Below are 17,466 nucleotides of genomic sequence, written 5' to 3'. Positions count from 1 at the left end.
AATTGATAGACTTACATTTTATATCTTTTGACAAAAAGTATAACTATACTATTAGAAAAGTTACTATCATGTAACTGTTGTACACTAGTTGAAAAGAACTGAGATATTTTGTTAAGTAATGATCCTGGCATGTATATCTTACTTAGGAATCATATTGGCAGATCATGTAATGACTTTTAAAAGGCGAAAGATTTATACGATCTGAAGAGAAACCAGAGTATGTAATGACTTTTAATTAGTTTGTTTACAGTAAAGTAATAAGACAAAGTTCTTCTTAGTAAGGGAAAGATCATTCTTCTGAAATTAGTTTTTTGGGTCACATTTTAAATTTATTTGAATTTATTTGGAACCACATTACTGGTGGACATTTCTAGCTTAATTTAAAAAAGAATCATTTTAATTTTCAATGGGCTATGTAGTTGGGAGGAGCAGTGAATCCTAGTACCAAACTAAGTAATAAAAAGTATGCATTGGAATTTATGCCCAGACATGGAGAATGTCTCATAATTTCTGATGCTGAAGCTGCTATGAAATGATTGCTATCCCATGACTGTGTCATGGTTTTCCTAAGCCATGGAGACAGCCTTGTTTGTAAAGCTCCATTATTAGTATAATCTTAAGAGCATATTAATTGCCCAGGAGGTTTATATATTTGTTCTGTACATGTGATTAAAGATCACAGCAGCTCATACAGCATAATTTCAGAGCTGGAGAAAATGACTATTGTAATACTTGCTACTCTCAGTTTCCTCCACAGCTATGCTCTCACACCTTTCTTTTGCAGGCATTTTGTAGCATCCTAAACAGAAGGATATTGCAGGGAGCTGATTCTGCTTTGATCCTTGTGCTTGTTGTCAAAGCGCTTGGGATTGAAGAGACTGTTGGCTACAATTGACTGTGACAATTAGGAGATGATCAGAGCCCTAGAGTGGAGCACTTAAAGGGTAATTTACATGTCAGTTTGTCGAATAATAAAAAAAACGATATTCAGCTAAGATTTTTTTTCCCCCTCAGAGCCTTGTAAACTGCAATTTGTGCTCTGGTAAGAAAAACCTGGCAGAGGAGTTAGGATAGCCATTACCATTTGAAAAGAAGCAATCATAAGGCCGCTGCTGAGCCCTTTGTCCACTAAAAATGCTGATTTGCAGGCAGTGAGTGAAAAAGTGGAACTGTCACTAAATAAAACCTTGAGCTAGGTAACTCCCTTCACCCCAACCCTCAGTGGCTTTTTAGCATGGGTTAAAGGTATTATTTAATGCATCTTAAATCCTACATTTCATATCATTACAACATTGTTATTGGTCATGAATGTACTTTCCCTCCCCAAATAAAGAATCAAAGGATGTATTGAGGAAGAGGCAAGTGGAACACAAGGGGATAGTCATCCAGCACTGACTATCAGTTTGACCAAATTTTTCTTATTCTTTCCTTTTGCACACCATCACAATTTTCTGCTTTTCATCCTTTGCATTATTCTATTTCTCCTTTGACCATATCAATGTACTTCTAGGTGTTTCCAGTTTTTATTTGTACTACAATTTAAAAAATGGAAACTGCATTTTTAACCTTCACATGTTTAACCTATTTGTGTGCACATGGCTCAAAAAGTAATGTTGCCTCCATCTGTGATGTAATATGCACATATGATCATCTCTGTCCCCTTTATTAGGTATAAAAATAAATAACTAGAGTGATAAAAAAAAGAGAATTGCTGGCAAATATACGGTAGTGGTAGTTATACCATCAATTTAATAATCAAATATGGCAAAATAGAGTTATTTGAAATATTTAAAAACTTTTTTTTGTTAATCATTACTAGAATTACTACTATTAAGATATAGATTTTCACTTGTATAAAGCTGAGCATGGTGGTGCACACCTCTAATCCCAGCACTAGGGAGCAGGAGGCAGCAGGATTCCCACAAGTTCCAGGTGGATCTGTGCTACATAGTATGTTCAAATCTAGCCTGAACTACATTATGAAACTGTCTCAAAAGCAAACAAAACAAAGCCTCACACAAACAACAACAACAACAAAGATTTTCAGTTGTATAATTGTCTGAAAAAATAATATATCAACACTCATCCTGTGCAGAAATATGTAAATTTGGGGCATGTATTTAATTCAGGGATATATATTAACTTTCAATTATAGTTCCAGTTTTTGGATACTGGGCTTTGGTGAAGGGCATTTTCAGAAATGTAGCACAGAGTTAGAGATGAATTTGTTTATTGATGAGCATCTGTGGTCTTCAAAAGCCAGAGGCTCCAACTCTTGAGGATGTGTCTGCATTGTGTCTCTTCCTGGTCCTTAATCTTTTATTTTATTTTCTTTTTTTGGTACCGGGGATCAAACTCAGGACCCTGCACTTGCAAGGCAAGGGGTGGAACCACTGAGTCAAACCCCCAGCCCCTAAATTACATTTTTTTTTTTGGTACCAGGGATAGAACTCAGGTCCTTGCGCTTGCGAGGCAGGCGGTGGAACCACTGAGCTAAATCCCCGGCCCACTGGTCCTTAATCTTGACACGTGTGTCTGGGTTTTAAGGCATTCCCTTTTATTGTACAATTTTTTACCTTATTCTTTTAAATAAGAGAGTTCTTATTTCTTTGTGCTTCTAATGTTTTAACCAAAATATCTTCACATTTTTTCAAGAGATGTTTTGTGAAAGGAGTTGCATTTTCTTTGGGGTAGGGGGTTCCTGAAAATCACAATAATCAATGTGGAGATCAGTTGAGGGAAAACAGCAATTCATAGACAGATATTGGTATACCTGCTTTGCAGACCCTTTGCTTCTTTGTAAAGTTTTTAAACTGTCTAGTTTTCCTTGTACACATGCACATTTTGCAAAAAAGAGAAAAAAGGCAATACAAAGAGAAAAAAGGCAATACAAAAAGAATGAATAAAAGAATTGGTTATGAGGTGCAAAGAGGATCATGACAGAGGGAGGCAAAGAGATCTGGGGTTTCCTTGGTGTGTGCCATTGGATGCTTGGAGATGACAAATCTGTATCCAAAGTCGTGCACAGCAGGAGTGTTCCTCTCCCAGGTAATGGCAAATGATGAGGAGATGAGCATCCTCATATTGATTTAAGCATTTTGTTCCAGCCAGTCACAATTAACTTTGATTTGTTTTTACTTTCCTCTTATAGTTTTGCATTTAAAACACTCTTGGAGCACTAACTCTTTTTAAGGAGGTAATGAGTGAATAAATGAAAAGGCAGAGATTATTCACCATTCTAAAAGGAGATTGTCAGACCATTTCTACTTGACTAAAATTGTTTTTGAAGGTGAGCTGGAACAAGAATCTTGCAACTAAAATGAAATGACTCTGTATGTGGCTACTGGATGTTTCTTTTCATCCAAGAATTCTGTAGAGCTGTTCTGGAACTTACAGGTTGATTTACATTTTATTCATAAGAGATTATTTTGGTAAATAATATGAAAGCATTTGAAAGTATGCTTATTTGACTCTTTAGCAAATGGGAGTGTTTTGAAAGCTCACTTGGAACTATTTGAAATGAGTTGTTCTTCATACTACTGTAGTATTTTTTAGTATATAAATTGCTACGTTGTGACAAAATAAATTATTGATATGCTTTAAAAAGTTTGTAGAAACATGCCTAAGGAAACAATACGTACATTTGCATAGTTAATGTACATGTCAATTTACTGAAGTATTGCTGCTGCTGAAAAGTCCTAGAACTCTGAGCACAACATTCCAAAATACTTACTGTCTCGCTTTAATGAGCAGCTTTCTTTGAACTTGTTTGGAGGTGGCACTTGGGTTGCCAGATTTGATAAATAAAAATAAAGAATGTACTATTACACTTGAATTTCCTATAACTAACCAATAATTTTTTAGTATTGCCATTACTCATTGCAGTGTTTGCATTTTAGCTGTCAACCAATCAGGTGGCACTATGGACAGAAATTACAATGATGGGTTGAATGTATAATTTAATTATTTATAAACTATCATTTTGAAATGCTTTTATGTTTCACTGTCAGATTAGATAGGCTAAACCAGCTTGCTCCCTTCAAATAGAAACCAAAAGTCTTTTTTTTTTTTTTTTGGTACTGGGAATCAAACTCAGGGAATTGCACTTGCCAGGCAGATGCTGTATTGCTGAGCTACATTCCTGGGCCCGAGCTGAATGTTTTTTAAACTCTTTGATGTTGAGTTTAATTTCTCCCATGATGTTCCCAGGGCAAGTTATGACTTGCCATTTCCCATGTGCAAAAATGTCTGCCAAATTAATACCACGAAAGCTTCTGAGAAGATGGTTGAAGAGTGTGCCTTTCCTATATGGATCTGGCTTTTACTGGAGTTGATGGTTATTGGTACAAAAAATTGAATGAGGCAATGAGGATGTAGTATATTTATGAACAACATGTTTGCTTTTGTGACAGTACTATAACTATGTAAGGTAGCCAAGTTTGAAACTCTTTGATTCTGATCCTGATAAGATCTCTTGGGAAAGGAAAGATTCTATTTCCTTGAACTTTTATGTTGTTTCATTGAACTTTGGGTACAATAGTCCAATGGCTATGATAAATTTAGGGAAAACCAAATTTATCTCTGTGGTCAACATTCAGTTTTGCTCTTTTTATTTCTCCTTGTCTTGATTGTTTCCCTGGAAAATCAAAAGGACTATTTTATCAGGTAAGTGTAGAGCCCCCGTCCATCCTTTATGCCCCTTCTTATTCCAGTGGACAGTTCCTTGGAAGTCCTGGGTAGGATTGGGCTGTCTCACCTCAGAATTTTTTGTGTCTTCCCAGATCTAGTCCCAGAGCCTTCTCCAGAGCTGCAGAAGCCTACTCAATCCTTCCTCAGCAGCGAAGAATGCCCCCAAAACAGCCCTCAACCAGTGGGAGTCCAGAGTGTATGGATAAATATCCCATTAAGCTATCCTTTCGATAGGCAGGTCTGAGAGGTATTTGGCATGCTTCTCAGAGGGTCCTAATTTGAACTGCAGAGATTTTAAGTTACCTTTTGTAACAAGTTTTGAATTTTTCCTTACTCCAATTTTAGGGATAACCAACATGTACCCAATTCCTAGACTCAAGCTCTTCTTTGAGGGATACCCCCGCCGAAACCCTCTCAATGTTCTTTAGTCCGCAGAGCCACAGGTGTCTCCCCACTCTAGGTCTAGAAGTTTTGCTTCCTTTGATTCCATCATGTTTACTTTTCTTCTTATCAGAGGAAGAGAGTCCTGCCACTACACCTCCTACTAACCCTGAATCATATGCTTCCCAAGCCCATCGAGCACATTAACTGCTCCTAAAATCTTTGTTTTCATATAAAAACATTTATATGATTTTCACAACAAGTGAGTACATATTCTAAGGGACAGATGCAGAGTTTTTCAATTAGTACTGAAGATGCCATTGAAAAAGTAGGTTTTCTCTTTTACAGATGAAGAAACTGAGATTTATAGAGATTAAATTTTTTTTTCAAGACCACAAAATTAGTAAGTATCAGATAGGGACTGACTTCTCATCTGTCTGGCTCCGAAAGTCCATTCTTTTAGCCATTGTACCATAGTGTCCACTCTGTAAAGCTTGTAGAAATTTAAGTTTCTTTATCCAATACTGATAGGAAAGGCTAAAAAGATAATTTGTAGAAGGTAGGACAAAATAGTTTATATTATATAAAATAAGGCAACAATTTTAAAAAAGATCTGCATATCAATTTATAATTGAAAAAATTCTAAATTTTTTTTTTTGGTACTGAGGATCGAACTCAGGACCTTTCGCTTGCAAAACAGGCAGCGGAACCACTGAGCTAAATCCCCAGCCCCAAGTATTTGTTTTCATCATGAGAATTAGAGTTCCATAAATCTATTTTTGTTTTGGTTCAAGCGCTTTATAGGTATAGAATTTGATAAATATGCACTCAATGTATTAATTGAAGTATGAAATATATTTTAAGTTGACCTCAGTGAGTCCAAATTTTTAGTTATCTACTTTAGTTAAACAGCTGATTACAGCATATTTCAAGATAATTTGTTACTTGAAAAAATTAAAATCCTATTGGTGTCTTTTATAATTTAAAACAAAGTATCTAGAAAAATGTTCTTATATGCTTCTCAGGTAAATGTGGTGATGTCAGGTAATATAAAAGTGCCAAGGGCAAATGGAATTAGAAAGATTCTACCTGCTATAACAATAGGCACCTAGTCAGGCTCAGCCATGCCAAGTGTAGAAGTCAAATCTAATAAACATGAGCTTCTATGGAGACAGAGAGAGGCTACCCCAAAGCCACAAGATCTGTTTCCCATTTGGGTAGGGTGGGAAGAGTTAGTAACATTTCTTCATGAGTTAGCCGAGTGAAATGAGCACTCATAGCAGTTATTTTCTGTCTGACTCTCCTTATCTTGGCAAAATTAATGTATTTCAGATATATTAGAATTCCATACTCCTTAGGAACTGACTACAGCTATGTTTTGGGATCAATTTTATAAACTTAGCATCTTTATCCTATTGCATTTCTGAAACAGAGTTAGGGGTTTACCCATGCAGATTTTCTCTGACTTTTTATTGATACAACATCTATTTTATTCAAATTGTCATTGCTGTTAGGGATCCAACTCTCTGACGTTTTCTAAAAGCTTCATGCAATTGTTGGTTTTGAACAATAACTAAAGATAAGCATATGTAATTCTATTTTCTGGTTACTGTTGGGTTTCTTATGGCAACTATAGTCACTGATGGCCCTTTGAGAGTGACAGCAGAAGGTACAGCCATCCTTTGCCATCATCACCGGCAACATGGTGAAAAATCACCGTGTGTAATAGCTAAAAGGAGGTATTTGTCAGGTTATAAACCTGCTGGTTTTGTTGGATGGGAATACTTTTGGGCGGATATAGGAACCACAATATGTGTATAAATCCCTGAAATTATCACAGGATTTTTTTGTATCTTTTATACATGAGAACCAAACTTGTCATTGCTTATAGATTAAGTTATTTTAATGGGCTGAATTCTAATGCATAATTTAAAATGTAAACAATAGAAAATAATTTGATCATTGTATGTTTAGTTATGTACCAATTATGTATAGCTCCTAATTAGGATTAAGGTTTATAAATCAGTGCAGCTACTATGGGAATAAATATGAACTACACAATTGATCCAGTTAGAAAAATTAAACATCCCTATATCTTTATAAAACTAATGTTGGAGTGGGAACAGATTCTGTGCAGAGTATTTCTGTGATGAAAGATGATTTTGAGTCAGCCACCTATTCAATAGGTCCACCATATACCAGCCATTGTGGCAGGTGTTAGGAACACTCAGGTGTCCGGCCTATTCACAGATCTTCCAATAGAGAGGGGATAGATAATAAGCAATCACATTAAAGAATGTTCACTAAAAAGTAGAGATGATAAGTCTGAAATAAAGTCCCATTGTTCTGTAAAAACACACATGCATACCCATGTTTATAGTAGCACAAGTCATAATAGGTAAAGCTTGCAAGTGACATATATATTTATCAACAGATGAATGGATAAGAAAATGTGGCATTTAGACATAATGGAGTATTACTCTGCTATAAAGAAAGATAAATTTGAGTTATTTGTAGAAAATCAATGCACCTTGAGAGTATAATTTTAAGTGAAATAAATCAGGTACACAAGCTTAAATATCACGTAACTTGCCTTATGTGAGAAAACCAAAGTATAAAATTTTTTTAAAAAGATAAATAATATGAAACAGGAAGATTGATCTTTTGGAATAGAGAAAGGGACTCAGAGACAGAGGGATAGATAGAAGAAGGGGAGGAGAACAAAGAGAATTAAGATATGTTAAGTACATGTACCTATCCCCTAAAATGAATGTAAACATTATGTTCTAAAAAATGTACTAATACAAAAAATTTTTTAAAGTACATTAGTAAAACACACAGCAAAGGATTCAGCTTTGGTAAGGGGGTCAAGAAACATTCTCTGAGTTGATTGTTCACATGAAATTTGCAGGATGAATTGAAGCTACTGAGGCAAAAGGTAGGGAAACAGGTAGATGAAGAATATGTCAAACAGACAATACTATGTGGAAAAATCTTGGGCAAGGTGAATGAGATACATTCAAGGTACTTTAAAAAGACTCGTGTGGTTGAAGAAGAGAAAGAATAAGAGGAACATTATAGAGAGATGTTGCCTGAGACCCCGTCAGGGGCCAGATCAGCATACAACTAAGGATTTGGTTATTGATACAGATCAATTGTTTTCAACTGGGAGCAGTTTAACACTGGGAACATTTGGCAATATCTGGGGACACTTTTGATTGTCAAAACAGGGTGTGGGGCTTATGGCATTTAGTAGGTGGAGGTTAGCAATACTGCTAAACATCCTACAATGTATAGGACAGCCCTATGTAACAAAGAATTACCTGGTTCAAAATGTCACTAGTGCTGATGTTGAGAAATCCTGATACAGACAATGAAATTCCTTTAAACAGTTTTAAAAAGGTGAGAGGGGATTGCAGGACCAGACTTGCATGTGAGTAGTTCATTCTGGTTGTGATGTAAAGTGTGATTTGGAGAGGTGGTCAGAAGTCAGTTAGAATGATTTCCTGTCCAAGTAGTAGAGAGATAATGGCAGCTTGGACTGCTGTGATGGCAAAGATCTGTTTTTATTTTCAGGGAGGGTTGTAGGAATAAAGGGTAAAAAGATGCTCTGCCTAGCTCGATCTCATGTTTGTGGTAAAATAGTTGCACGTGCACATTTGCACAGGTAAAATTCTGAAAAGCTAGAAATTAATGAAAGCCTTGAAGGGGGAAATCAAGTTTCCAAAGGAGGATAAGCTGTTAGGAGTATTAACTAATATTTGTCCTTTTACTTTGGCGGGGGCAAATGTGATTCCTGGGTCTTTTTGTACACTTGTTGATCAAACAAAATTCTCATTTACCTGAGTGGCAATTCATATTTTTTGCAGTGGTATGCCACTGAATTCTCAAAGTTAAGGATATCATTCTGTTTTCCATAAGTTGATTTGGTGTTAGTTCTTATAGTAATTGTAATAGACTTGAGGAAAAAATAATCCTTGTTAAAGAAAATGCTGTGGGCTGGGGAATGTAGCTCAGTGGTTGAGCACTTGTCTGTCTTGTGTGAGGACCTGGGTTCAACCCCCAGCTTGTTTATAGATATAGCTAACTACTTGTTGATGTTGGAAAACCACTTAATTTCTTTATCCATTTTGGCTCTGGGGCCATACTGTGTGTTTCTATGATTCTAATTCTTAGACATGTTTGGATGGTAAACAATGGCATGGTCATGATGTAAATGAATAGCCAGTATGTTAATAGTGCAATGTGGAATAATATAATTGAGGCAGAAACTCCTTATAGTTTGGTTAATAGCACCTTATATAGCTTCTCTTGTCACCAGGGACCTGGTGGTATTATTACATAATTAACTTATTGACTAATAGTCTAATGACCTCAGAGAGGTGCTGACCTTCCAGGTAGGCAACACTTTAGGTGGTGGTAGAAACTAGCTCATTAATTTTTATTTTATTATTCACTTATCCTCTTAAATGTGATGTTGTCTAAGTACTGCATTGTGGAAAAAAATACTTGTTGTAGTGCTTAGAGGGTAAGTGACTAGTAGAATAAAATTGGTTCACTATAAATAATCATTTCAAAATGTGCAAACTGAATAGTCTGGTGAAATAAGTGAGTTTCAGAAAAGACGATTTCCAGAAGCAGTCTGGTTAAGAGAACTTCAATAGTCATAATATCTCTCAGACTTTTTCTCCTAATATTTGAAAGAAAGTAAAACAAAAGATCTCTAATTTTTATAGCTCTATGTTTTATACATTTGTTGAATGATGATTGACAACATAGCTATCTAAGAAAAATTACAATTAAAAGGATATATTTTCTTGACTGTTTCAAACTTTAATAAATTTAATTTTGATTCTTAACATTTTCTGTGGGGCTTTAATTTTATTTTTGATATAAAAGCAAAAAAATAAGGATTTACAAAATGTTTGGATGGTATATGTGTCAAAGACTCAGAAATAAAAATGAAGACTTTCTTTAGAGAAGAATATTCAGGCTTTTGTTAGTTTCAGAATGATAACAAGGTGCTAGAATCAAAATGCAACTGCAGATTGATGTTCAGAACAGTGCCAGAAAATACAGGGTTGAAAGAACATGTTGATTTATGTATATTCTCAAGATCTTTCTATGTGATATCAACTTGTTTGGTCACTTGTTGGGATTCATATTCTAATTCTTAATCTAAGACTAATTGTTAGAATAAATATGTTATCAATTAAAGGTTAACTGTGGAATTCAGGAGATGACAAATACAGATGGAAAGAAAAGTGAAATATCTGGAAAAGTTAGCCTGTCTCACCAATACTAAAAAGGATTAATTTTAATGTAGCATATATTGTTTGGAACACTTAAAATCATAATTATTCTTCAGGTCTGAAAATCTGTTCAGAATATTTTTCCTTTTAGATAATGCTCCCAAATATTGTACAGATCAAAGTGATTTTTTATATTTCATAGCCATTACTTCTTTATTTTTTGGTGAATTCTGTGTCTTTGAAGTAGGTCATCCTCACCAATACTTCACATCTGAAGTGGCAAATTAATATTACTGATGTGGCAATAAATTGAGATTTGATTATTCTGATATCTCCTTTTGAGGAGGCAAAGTTTATAAACAATGCTATCAATAACGTTCTTTGGCAGTAACATGTTTTAAATTGTCATTCTCTAAATATATATACTATACATATTGTACATTTCCATATTATCATATTTGATGTTTATAACTATAAAATATTTATCACTATAATATGTCAACGAAAAGCAGTAACTGGAGTCAATCTTATGATAAGTGCATGCATTTTCCAGAGATTCAGCTACCTGAGAGGGTGAATGGTGTGTCAAAGGAAGGAATAAAGAAGAACTTTGGACTTTCAGTATAAAACATTCAGAAATTGATTTGGTATCATATTTAGGGAGAAAATATGCCAATAAGAAAATGCGTTTTTCAGGATTAAATTTAGCATTTGCTACTTAATAACATTTGTCATCTTTCAATTTCTCATATGCAGCAAATTAATTTCAAATCATTTTGCTCTTCCAAGTGCCTTTGTATATTGTATTTCTTTTTTCATATTCTTTTGGATAACATTTCAGAAAAAAATAAGACTACAACAGTCAATGATTACATTCAGGATGGAAGACAGTTGTAAGACCAAGGAACAGGTGGAGTGTGTATGAGGGAAATATTCACTTTTCTTGCCACCATTTTGTAGTTGCTCAAAAAAAAAATTAGCAAATGGTAGATATTGTTTCTTTACAAAAAATGGTTCTGTACTGGATCCATCTGCGAAGTATAAACATGTCATCAGCACTCATTTTCCATCTCCAAAAAACATTCCCCGTGTCCATATTTGATTTTCAAGTGCATCTGTGCACTGATGGAAACCCTCCCAACATGCTGCCACACAATTGCAAAACCCACACATTTCTGTCTTTGAATCAAGCTTTCACAAGAGCCTGGCCTCCCCTGGGTATAAGCTTGTTTCGAAGTTGCAGAGGTCCTCTGGGTGACCCCAATAAAAAGAACTTCAATCAATGTCCGTGGTAAGGTTAAGTTATTCCTTTTAGGGAGGTGATATTGTCCATAAAGGTTTTTTTCCTACTTTGTTCAAAACATTTTCTTGAGTCTTAGAAATTTTCTTTTGATCCCCATGCTGTACTTCCCTAATTATTGTGCTTGTACTGTTGAATTTCTCAATGACTAAACTCACATTTGAGAAAGCATGTGAAGATCTCAATATTAGTTTGGTTATTCATAAAGTTTAAGTAGAAAAAAAAGCCAGGAGTTCATCTCAGAAAATTGAAAGGCAAGCATCTTGAATTGTAGGAGTTCTTAACATTATGGATGGTCACATAACCTGAAAGAATTCAAAACATCACTAAAAAATTTGCTTCTCTTCACAAGTACACATTTAGAAGAGAACTCCTTGAGATAGAAAGAAATTTTATTTTACTTCATTATTTCCCATACACAGAATGAGGGTTACCTTCACTCTAGAGCAAAATGTAAGCCTTGCTTGTCATTTTTAATCAGGTTGTTTTAGGTAATTTTTGTTATGCCCCTCATTACTGAATTGTTTATCAATAGGTGCAGCAAGTGTCACTAGCTTTTCTCATCAAACCAGGTCTGACAAAGCAGCACAGCGCATGGGAAAGAGGCAGCTAGGTGAAACTAATGCCATAGATGTTTGATTCATTAGGAGCTTATTGTTAACGGGGATGTCTGATTGTAAAGGCTCAGTCAAGCAAAAGAGTGCAGAGTAATCAGTCGGATTTATAGTTTGCAGGGCTCAGAAAAAAAAAAAATCAACATAAACCTTTGGATAGAGCAGAAACAGAAAAATCCCCTTTGGGCATCCCAACCTGGAACCAGCCAAATAAGGTCATGCTACATGAAGGTTTCCTGTTAGGTGATGGGAGATAGAGGGGATTAGAGCCATATGGCATGGCCTATCATACCTTCTGACTCAAGATAACAAAGCCAAGCTTTGTGCTTAGCTGTTTTTGACTGACATCATCAATTTTATTTTATGTTGGTCACCTCCGGTAACAGGAAAAAATGGCCTAGGGTTGATAACACATGCTTTTTTTTCCCTTTTAGTATTAAGATGCCTAGAAGCTAGTTTTGTGCTGTTAAAAATTTCAAAGAATTAGTAGCTTCCTCTTCTATCACCCATCCTCCAGCAACTGTCAGCCCCCTCCCCCTTGTTTTCAGTTTGTACCTTGCAAATGAGAGGCAGCCGTATTCAGAGCCAGATGTAAGGCTCCTAGAGAATGAGCATAAGCTGGTGTACTTTAAGCCTAATGGGAAGTTTTATATGCAAGGGCCTTGAACTGATTAGTATAATTCCCTCTTTAATACAGCTGTCCCTCCAGATTAAGGTAAACCAAATGTTGCAATCAGAGATTAGTGTACCTTGCCAGTTATTAACATCCTTGGGTGCTCGGCAAGCACGTCAGACGCTAATGCTGTGTATTTATTTGCTACTTCCCCACTGTAACTTGAACTTCTGCACCTGTCAAAGCATTCCAGTGAAGAGAGGGGCATTATTGGAAAGCAAAAGTTTTATACCTGTACACCTGTTTTGTTTTGTCATAGCTAAAATTTTTCTTCTAGCATGCCAAGACTGCCAGGTGCTTTAATCTGCTCCTCTTCTGGTTTTGTAAAGAAAGACTTTGTGTGCTAAACTGCATTTGTTACATTCATATGCTTTCTTTTGTGCAATTGGAGAGTAACTCACCTAACTCGTGTGTGTGTGTGTGTGTGTGTGTGTGTGTGTGTGTGTGTGTTCTTTTACAAAGGAGGTATCTGTAAAGAGGGAGATTTCTTTTCCAGGAAACTCCACACCTACGTCTCCTGTGTTCCTCAGCCTGGGCTGTGTCTTTGTCATAAGGTAGGTCGCAGGGCAGCAGTGTGTTTGGCAGGATATCCTGCTTTCTTGCAACTCAGATGTCAAGAAAGACAAAGCCCTAGCTATCTCTGAGAAATCTGGCTCAGTTTCTTGCCCCCCTCACCCCCATCTGGGCCACACTTGGCCTCGAGGCCCAGATCTATACAATGAGCACACTAGAGAAGGTAGGGAGAAGGTTGGGTGGTCTTTTGGCCAATAAAGTTGGTCTGGTCACAGTGGTCCCTGATCCTTGTCCATCTATGTGGCAGATGTGGCAACAATGAAGGGAAGATAGCGGCAAGTTTGAGGAAGGAGCCTCTTATTTGTAGAATAAATTTTTTGTGTGATTTCTGATCAAGAGTCAGAAAGTGCTTTTTTTGAAAAATGCCTATTTTGTTAAGTAACCAATAGGGTCATTCCAGGATCTGACTTTTAGAGTAAATGTGGGTTTAAAGCATGTAGCTATGTTTTCATGGGGCAATCACCTGATGCTAGCAGTGGCAAGGCCATGTGCCCCACCCCCTAAATTTGCTTACAGACAGGGAGGAGCCTCAGTTCTCTAGCTCGTCTGTGACACTGGAAGCAGTTACCCATGCTGGGAAACATTTATTTGCTTGCCCTCTTTACCCCAACTCCATCTTGGTATTTGCACGTTGATTGCCTGGTGGAGTTTCTACACATTATAGCTTAATTGCAGATTTTTAAGAAAGACAAAAATATGTTCATATCTTAGGAATTATGTCTTGCAGCCTACTAAATATGCTAATGCAGCACTAAGCAGGGATAAAGTTCTTGCCATACACCCCAACAGTTGTGTGGAACCTGCTGCCAAGTGATTGTTAATTGTGAAGCACAAGCAGGGTTTGCAATCCATCTTAATTGTCATACTTACTTCAGGTTTTGTGGTAAGGCTCGATGTTCTGTTTAAAGTGACAGTGTTGACAAGGGGAAAGGGTGTGGGCCTGAGCCTGTGGTTCTGAAGGGGTTGTGTGCTCTGACCTGCCGAAGGTTGATATGGATGGTCTGTGAGGGGATTTTAGTTGTCATGGGGTCCCCAGGCAGTTGAATGGAGAGACTGTCTGTCCTGCTTTTTCCTGTTAGGATCCTGACACATGGAGCATTGATGAACTCAGCACAACATTGAATGGAAGCTTTTTGGCAGCTGAGACACTGGGGCTAAGCTGCAGGTCAGAGATAACACCAGTGCGGATCTTCTCCTGCACACAGCTCCTCGCGAGCTTTCTTCCCTCCTGAGTTCAGGAAATGGCTTGTGTTTAATGCGTTCACTTTTCAGTTTTCCTTTCTTCTAAAATGGAGCTTGACAGATTGGACATTTCAGCTCCCCCTTTTTTCACCACCTCTGCTTTCTACCTCAGAAATACTCTTCAGGAAGCAGGAGTTAATCTTGGTGAGGAAACAATAAGGTGATTCTTGATTTTCAGGGAAAAGCAGAGGGACAGGGCTACCTCCTTGCAGCACATACACATACTGCTGTCCACCACGGAGGCTTTCCTTAGCTGTCCCTTCATTGCTGACCGGGAGAGTAATAGAAAAGAGAGGCTACTGCTCAGACAAATGTGGGTAAGCACAGTGTAGCACTAAGCATCATCAGAGAATAGGAAGAACAGATTTGGGAGGTATTATTGGCTTTTACAAAGTGTTTTCTCTGACATGAGGGTGGCTCTCTAACTAAAGGATGTGTCATCACTCACATCAAAATGCCTGGGCATTGTTTTATATGGAGCTAAGTTTTGCAGGTTTCTGAGATATGGAGAACAAAGAGAAACTGCTGAAAAAGAGTCACTCTAATAATCTTTGGCCAGCATCCTGTATTCACGAAAGCAATGTAGAAAGAATTCTACTAGTTTTTTATCTGCTCTGAGCTTGGGCAGTCAGACTGCATTTAAAGGAAAGGTATTTGAAATGGATCCATATGTGGTATTGATTCATGACTGTGAAACCAATACATTGCAGCCACTCCCAGACCAACTCAAATTCTGAATCAGGGCTCATGTGTATGCTTTCAGTGAGATATGAAAGTTGAGTTTATGATGGCTTTTGAAGCAAAAGGGGTGTGTGTGTGTGTGTGTGTGTGTGTGTGTGTGTACATGTAGGTAGAGGGGGTAGAGGGGGAAAATGGAGTGAAGAAAAGGGAATGGAAATGATGAGGAAAACTTTCTATCAGGGTTCAGTAAGCCTTAGAAAATAAAAGGGTTGTGGGTGGAATTTAGAGTAGCAGTACAGTCCCAGGGCTAAGGCCTTAGAAAGAGTAGGTGATGCTGCCCTTTCATGTCCATTACTTCTCACCAATTTTGTGCATCCTTTTTGTCACACAAGGGCATAGAAGAAAGGGAGGAGGGAAGAGAGAAGGGAGAAAGAGAGAAAAAGAAAGAAAGAAAAAGAAAGAAAGAAAAAAAGAAAGAGAGAGAGACCTAAAAACTCCATATGTCTTCTAAGTGTTTCTGCAATTAGCCATGGTACCTGCTAACGAATCTGATATTTCTCTTGGGAGAGTAATTCCTAATTCCTACATAGAAGCATATTTTCTTGATATTCTTCAATCATATTTGAGAGAGGGCACCTTTAATGATGCGGATGATGTTGATTTCTTATTTACTACCCTTATGACAACTGGAAAGACAGAAACTGAATATATGTGGCAGCTAAATGGGGTTTTGTTAATTATTTACAAATTTTTGCACTTATAATGGGTCAAGGAGGTTGCTAAATTGGAGTTTATAGTCTCCTAAATAATTTTTAATATATCAAGATATATAGACGTTAATGTTTCTAGTCACCTTTGTGGAACAAACAGAGTTTAATTTTGGGTTCTTTATTTCTTTTCAACAAGACCTTTCCTTTCTGACCACTCTATCCTGTCCAATAAGAGGTACACCTTGTGCCCATTTTGTTTTGTGGCTCTCCAAGAGAGAGCTTATCTTTATCTTGTTTTTCCTAGATTATGAATTCTCAAATGTTTTTCTACTCCAGTGAGTATACCAGAATACTAGTGTATTCTACTTTGAACTATATTTTAAAAATGTCTTTTTTTGGCTAGTGGTGGTGTAGGACTATATCTTGGCCATATTGCCCAGGTTGGTCTTGAATTCATGAGTTTAAGTGATCCTCCTATGCCAATGTCCTGAATAGCTGGCACTCCAGGTGTATATCACTAAACAGTCTCTTTTGAATAAACGTACCCTCCCCTTTGATTCTGTGATGTCCTTTTGGGAAGGCATATTTCTTTTCCCTTGTTCATGTCTTTCATCTTTGTTTTCTCCCTTAGTATAAGAAACACCATAATTACCTGAATATTTTTTCATTTTTCATATAGTTGTTTGCCCTTTCCCCTTTTTCAACAGACTTACTTGCTGTAAGTTTGTACAGGGCCCGCAGTCCTGTATGTATTAATTTATGTATTCAAAAAAATGACAAATAAATACACCTTGCGTATTTTGTAGTAAGTACTTGTTTTATTTTCTTTTGGACTGCTGAAGTTTTATATGTCTATATTGTAGAATGCTTAGATATAAAGAAAGTTATGGGTGAGAATAAATTCACCTATAATTCTACCATCTATAGTTAATCATTGTTACAATTTGGTTATTTTTTTTCTTGACTTTTTGTCTTATATATTGAGAATGCATGAATCACTGTATAATTTTCAAAATTTTTTTCTTTCTTACCCAGAGATTCAGCCATTCAAGTTGTTCCCTTTTCTTTTATGTAGTGGGTCCCAAGTGGGATCAATATACAATAACACTTTAGTGTCTAAAGCTAGATCTGGCTTGAATTCCGGGAAGGTCAGCTCACAGCCTCTACATACTGAATTTGGATCTTAATATGCATTTTCCTGCTCTGAAGCAGTGATTTACTTTTTGATCTTTGTCAGTGCTTCTTTTCAAGCTTGAAACAAAAGAAATTATCTAAAAATAACCAAAGACTATTATCCAAGACTTTAAAGTAGTATGAGCCCATAGTTTGATACCTTTGATTCTTAGGTAAA

At 36.6% G+C, this 17,466-nt stretch overlaps 1 long non-coding RNA gene across 1 annotated transcript in view; it reads left to right on the top strand.

The window, feature by feature from the left end:
* The window catches only part of LOC147829835 (uncharacterized), a 63,262-nt gene extending 46,306 nt beyond the window's left edge, over window positions 1-16,956 (top strand). The window contains exons 3-4 of the long non-coding RNA XR_015445939.1: window positions 785-944; window positions 3,152-16,956. This is a non-coding gene — a long non-coding RNA (uncharacterized LOC147829835). The remainder of the gene's footprint in view (window positions 1-784; window positions 945-3,151) is intronic.
* Window positions 16,957-17,466: the final 510 nt, after the last annotated feature.

Source organism: Heterocephalus glaber, unplaced genomic scaffold (assembly GCF_053883595.1).
Source record: "Heterocephalus glaber isolate CG9 unplaced genomic scaffold, H.glaber_assembly_v1.0 deba00000347, whole genome shotgun sequence".
Classification (NCBI taxonomy): domain Eukaryota; kingdom Metazoa; phylum Chordata; class Mammalia; order Rodentia; family Bathyergidae; genus Heterocephalus; species Heterocephalus glaber.
Note: the sequence above shows the minus strand (reverse complement) of the source record. Positions and strands in the feature narration are given on the sequence as shown.